The sequence below is a fragment of the Sminthopsis crassicaudata genome, chromosome 2, assembly GCF_048593235.1.
Source record: "Sminthopsis crassicaudata isolate SCR6 chromosome 2, ASM4859323v1, whole genome shotgun sequence".
Lineage (NCBI taxonomy): Eukaryota > Metazoa > Chordata > Mammalia > Dasyuromorphia > Dasyuridae > Sminthopsis > Sminthopsis crassicaudata.
In genome coordinates, this window is record NC_133618.1 from 223,950,729 (window position 1) to 223,956,728 (window position 6,000).

Consider the following 6,000-nt stretch of genomic DNA (forward strand, 5'->3'; position numbering starts at 1 on the left):
AAGGCATTGTGGCCTGGAACACTCTGTTGCTCAAAGCAGATTAAAATGTAACTGGGAAATATTTAACAAAATAGATTTTTAAAAAACACAATATAACATAGATAATGCTAATATGTGGTTTCCAAATCAATATGAGGCCTGCAAAGATCTTCATGGACAGTTTAATGGTTCCATTTTCTATTTGAATTTGACATCAGTCCTCCAATGGTAGGCAGCCTCTCCAACAGCTTCCCCAGTATAACAAAGTCTTTTTCATCACACAATATCCATCTTTTCCATCCAACCAGCCTTTTATGTCACTTTCCTTTTCAGAAAAAGAGAGCTCAATTTCTTATGTTTTTCTGTAGTCTTTCTCCAAGAAGTTCATAACACTTGAGATAGATTACAATCCCGTGACCAGACAAAATCTTGGTCCCAATCCTCTACAGTACAAAAGGAAGTCCATCAAGTATTTTGCCTTAGGTTACAGAGTTGTTCTGTTATTTCTAATAATGTCTGATTCTTGGCAAAGATGTTGCAGTAATTTTGCCATTTCCTTCTCTAGCTCGTTTTACAGGTAGGGAAACTGAGGCAAACAGTGTTAAATGACTTGCTCAGGATCACACAGCTAGTAAGTACCTGAGGTTGGACTTGAACTCTGGTCTTCTTGATTCTAGGCACAGCCCTCTATCTACTGAACTACCTAGATGCCTTAAACAGAGTTTAGATCAATCAATTTACAAGCATTTAAGAACCTACTGTGTGCTGCTGATTCAAAGATAAAAAAGTAAAACAATATCTGACTTCAAGGAACAGATGTTCTATCAGAGGAGACAATATCCACACATGCTTATATAAATGTATATGCAAATATATGTTCATATACACATACTCACACAGAAGGTAATTATGGGAGGAAAATAGCAGTGAGGAGAAGGAATAATCAGGTAAGATTCCATGAAAAAAAAAGTGGTGCTTAAGCTAAGCTTTGAAGAAGGCTGGGCATCCTGAGTGGTAAAGGGATTGAGGGAGAGCATTCCAGATGTGCCCAATCAGTTCCTGGAAGCATGGAGATGATGGGTGATGGAGAGGTCTTGTGGGAGCAACAATGAGAAGGGCTGTTTAAAAATGGCATAGAGTGTGTGAAGGAGAGAGTAGGAAATAAAACTGAAAAGGAAGATTAGGAGCAGGGCAATAAATTCCACACAAAAGAGTTTGGATCTGATCTTTGAGACAGTAGGGAGCCACTGGAGGATGACTGTTGTTAATGTTGTTTTTAAGTAGAGGAGCAATGAAGCCAGACCAGATCCTTAGAAAGCTCATTTTGGCAACTTTGTGGAATATGATATGGGAAGTGATTTGAGGCAGAGAGACCAATAAGGAGGCTACAACTATAATACAGGACAGGGGATGGTGGTGGAGTAAGTAGAGAAAGGGGGATGGATTCAAGAATTGTTGCAGAAGTAGAAACATCAAAATTTAATGATTGAGTGGATGCATAAAACAAATGAGAATGAAGAGTTGAGGATGATACCAAGGATGGAATACTGGATAACTGGAGGAATGATGGTGCCATGAACAAATAGGAATTTGGATTTTTTGGGGTTATTTTTGACTGGAGGAAGAAAGAGATTAATGAGTTCTATTCTGGATATGTTGAGTTTGCGATGATTATGAAATAGTTTGAATATATACTGAATATATAATATATATGTATAGATAGATAGATAGATAGATAGATAGATAGATAGATGGATATAAGATATATAGTAAGTAGTTCATAATGTGGGACCTGAGCTCAGGAAAAAGACTTTGGAAATTATAGACCTGGAAATTATCTGCATGGAATAACAGCTAAACCTTTGATGTCAATAAGCTAGAGAGTATAGAAGGAAAAAGAAAAAAGTCCAGGATAGATCCCTGGGGAACACTGTGATTAAGGGTATATAGATATTATATATGATGAGTTAGCAAAAAATCATCATAAATAACTAAAAAACCTAAGAAGATTGGGAGAGCAATGTCAACAAAACCCAGAGAAGAGGGAATATTCAGATGGAAAGGGTGGTCATCTGTGTCAGCATTGGAAAAAGGTTTAAAAAAAAAAAAAGATGAAGTTTGAGAAAAGGCCATCGGAAAACAATCTGCCTTCCTTTTTCTCCCATCTCCCCTTTATTCTGTGTGTGTGTGTGTCTGTCTGTCTGTCTCTATCTCTCTCTGTTTCTCTCTCTCCCTTTTCCCCTCTCTCTGTCTCTGTCTCTCTGACTGTCTCTCTGACTCTCTGTGATTGAGGAGTGAGAGGAGAGGGAGAGGGGACAGGGGGAGAGGAGTATAGAAAGAGGGGAAAGAACAAGAACAAGAATAAGAACAAGAAGAAAAAATGGGATCAGGATCTAACATTTATGAGAAACAGTCTCTTCTCTCCATCCCTTTATTATCACCCTTTAATTCCCTTCCTGAGTTTGTTTCCCCCTGTGGAATTTGACAGGATGAAAACTATGCAAAACTGGCTCTGAACCCCAGGGGATTTCCCTCCACTGAAGCTCCCTCCCTAGACAGTCCAAAAAATCTGAAGAATGCCATTGAGGAAAGGACTCTTACTTTGTTTTTGCATTATGGGCCCCTTTGGCATAGTCTGCTAAAGTCTATGACCCTTTCTCAGAAAAAAAAAAATGTTTTTTAAAAAACATTTAAATGGGGCAGCTAGGTGGCACAATGGATAGAGCACCAGCCCTCAAGTCAGGAGGACCTGCCTTCAAATCTAGTCTCAGACACTTAACACTTCCTAGCTGTGGTAAGTCACTTAGCCCCAATTGCCTCAACAACAAAAACAAAAACATTTAAATGCATTTGTTAAAATAAAATGCATAGGAATACAAAGCAAACTTATAATTGAAATACAGCTATCAAAATATTGAAAAGAAGGTTTTTTTCCTCAGGATAACATGCAGAGAACTGATAAGCCATAATCAATGAACATGGATAACAACTACCACCAAACTCTTTTAAAATCACAGAAATGGATCATGAGGTTTAAAAAGGGAAGAAGCCTTAGAGATCTAAGCCAACTTCCTTAATTTATAGATGAGCAAACCCAAATCAAGAAAACATTTATTTTAGAAATGAGGAAATGTTGGCTCAAAGTAGAAAAGTGAATTATTCAATCACATGGTCAATATAAAGCAATCAGGATTTGAACCCAAATCTTGTGATTCTAAATCCTAGGGTGCTCATCACCATACTACAACGCCTTCTCCAACCCATGTTCTATCCTTCTACCCATCCTTCTAGGTGAGAACATGTAGAAATATTCAGGATTATATGATCATAGATTTAGTGTTAGATGGGATTTTGGAAGTCATAGAATCCAATTTTCTTATTTTACAGAAAAGAAAACTGAAGCTTAAAGAAATTAGCCAGGGGCAAAACTAGGATTTGAATCCAAACTGACCATGCTTCTTTCCATCATGCCTCTTGATCATGTGATAAAAGGATAAAAAAGCCAAATAGTCTAAGAGAGAAGTGCTTCTCCCAGGTATAAAAAACAAGTCCTCAGAAAAATTCACATTGCTCGGAAACTGAAAGGGGCCTGTCCAAGAACAGATCTCAGTACCCTCACAAATATTCTCCCAGTATGTCCTTCCTTTAAATGAGACATTCGATCAATGTGCTTTCTGATCGCTAAGCACAAATTGTGATAAATGAATGCTATAGACGATTACTGGATCATAAGGAACAATGAATATGAGGAATTCAGAAAAGTCTGATTCAGACAGAAATTAGCAGAATCAGAAACAATATAAGCACATTAATATGAATAGAAAGAAAAACAAAGTGGAACTTAATACTGTGTAATTATAATAACCAAGACTAGCACTGAACAGACAAGAAAAGGAGTTTCCCTTCCTTATTGGCAGATGTGGGGAGCTCTGGATTGAAAAACTGAACGAGCTGTGAGACTCAGTAAATGTGTTAGATTACTTTTATGAAGCTGGGTTTTTTTGTTTGTTTTTTGGGGGTTTTTTGATAAAAAGTTCTTTCTTACAAGGGACTGCTTACTTAGGAGAGAGAGTGGAGAGGGACATATTTTGAAATGAAAATTATAAATAAAAACAATATATAGAAATTTTTTAAAAAGAAAGATTTCCTAAAGCACAAGAGGTCATTCACTCCAGATGACTGGATGTTGTCTCCAGTGATGCAGTGGAGCACAGATTCTTACCACAATCTCCCTGAGTCCTTCCCTCCTTCATCAGTAGCATCATCTCCCAAATATCTGCAGATATCACCTGTTCTTTGCTGGCTACTGAGCTAGACTCTGTTCCCAGGATGATAGACAGCACCTCTCTCCTCACAGGTGAATTACATGGAAAAAAGGGGGATGTTCTTGAACAGCTTCCCTTTCCTCCTCCCCTCAAACTGTTCTTCCTGCCCTTTCTTCTTTCTCTTGGAGATGTGGTCTCCTTCTCAGGGGCGCTGGGTTTCTCTGCAATAATGTGTCACACATCCTTAAACTCCAACAATGCCTTCCTTCCCCTTCTTCCCCGCCCAACACCGGGTGGACAGCTCACTCACCTTGCTTGCTAGAGTTGGGCATTTCCCTGTTACTTCTGTAATCTGATTTCCATCACACCTGGCCAGGATCTTCACTCCCTCCCACATGAGGGCAGCTACCGAAGGGTTGCCACCTTTGATCGTCTTTCCTCCCCCTCCAAGGGTCTCTGTTTGAGGCAGAGCCTCAAGTCCAAGGTGACAGTTTTGCACCCGGAGCTATGGTGCCCCTTTCTATCTGGGCAGGCACAGGTAACCACAGCCTGGAGGAACAAAGCTAAGTGCAAGCTTCACCTGCACATACTGCGTTGCTCACCCTGAATAAACAAGGCTGCATAGCAACCACTTCTCTGAAGAAGTCTGAGAACTCCCTTCATGAGGGAGAAAGAGAGAGAGAGAGAGAATAGTTTTCCCTTTGGCCTCTTTTCCTCTGTTGCTCAGTCGGTGTCAGGGCACCCCCAGGAGGCCACCATGCAAGGAGAACGGGGAACAGGAAGGATCTGAGGTGACTGGGCTTCCTGTCCCTGCCCCCTGCTTCCCTCTCCCTCCTCCCATCCCACTGGTGTGAGCAAGCCCAGACCAGCATTCCTTTCTCACCCCCCAGACAACAGCTCTCGAAGGTAAGGGAAAATAGGAGGGTAAGCCTTTCATTACTAGCAGAACACCATGTACTGTCACAATGTGACTCCCTGGGGCATCCCTGACACCTGAGTCTTAAATCAGATCTTGGGGAATCCGATTCCAATTTAGTCAAGTCTCATTCTTCCAGCTTCATCTGGAATTTTTCAAATTCCCTACTATGAGAAATAAGGTTTAAAGTGATCTCCCTTCAGTTCTTTGAAATGAAATCTCCACTCTTTAAAAGCTTGTCTAGTACATGCTGTGACTGGATATGGCCAAGCAGTTATTTCCTTAGAAGGGACTTTTTCATCTTGTTTAGCCCAGAACATGGCAGGAATTCTGGAAATATATGTTGTTTTTTCTTAGTTTGTTTTTTTTTGTGTGTGTGTGTGTGTGTTTTTGTTTTTTGTTATTGTGTTTTTGTTTTTGCCTAGTATCTCACCTGTATTCAAAATGTTGAAAGTAGGAAGAGGACTAATTTTAAAATATGCATTTTTTTTAAATCCTAAAATTTTACCTTATACCCAACAACAAGGATGACAACAGTGAGAATAGTCTATAATGCAGAAGCTGCAAAAAGACAAACTAGTTACATTGTTGATTGATAGAACTGTGTGTTGACCTAATCATTTAGTAATATAATTTGGACTAAAATGTATCTTGCCTTTTAACTTCAAGATCCCATTATATACACCAAAGTGACAAAGAGTAAAAAGAAAAGCCTCACCTAAACCAAAGCACTTACAGCATAATTTTTGGTCATAGAAAAGAATCAGAAAGAAAGCATATGCCCATTGATCAGAAAATGGTTAAATATAGTGTAGTACGTGGAAATAAAATATTGTATCA

The 6,000-nt window shown here is 39.2% G+C and overlaps 1 protein-coding gene across 1 annotated transcript in view; it reads right to left on the reverse strand.

Moving 5' to 3' along the window:
• TOGARAM2 (TOG array regulator of axonemal microtubules 2) overlaps positions 1-4,983 on the reverse strand; it is an 87,083-nt gene extending 82,100 nt beyond the window's left edge. The window contains exon 1 of the mRNA XM_074284747.1: positions 4,555-4,983. The gene's annotated coding sequence lies outside the window, so the exon portion shown is untranslated. The remainder of the gene's footprint in view (positions 1-4,554) is intronic.
• Between the last annotated feature and the right edge of the window lie 1,017 nt (positions 4,984-6,000).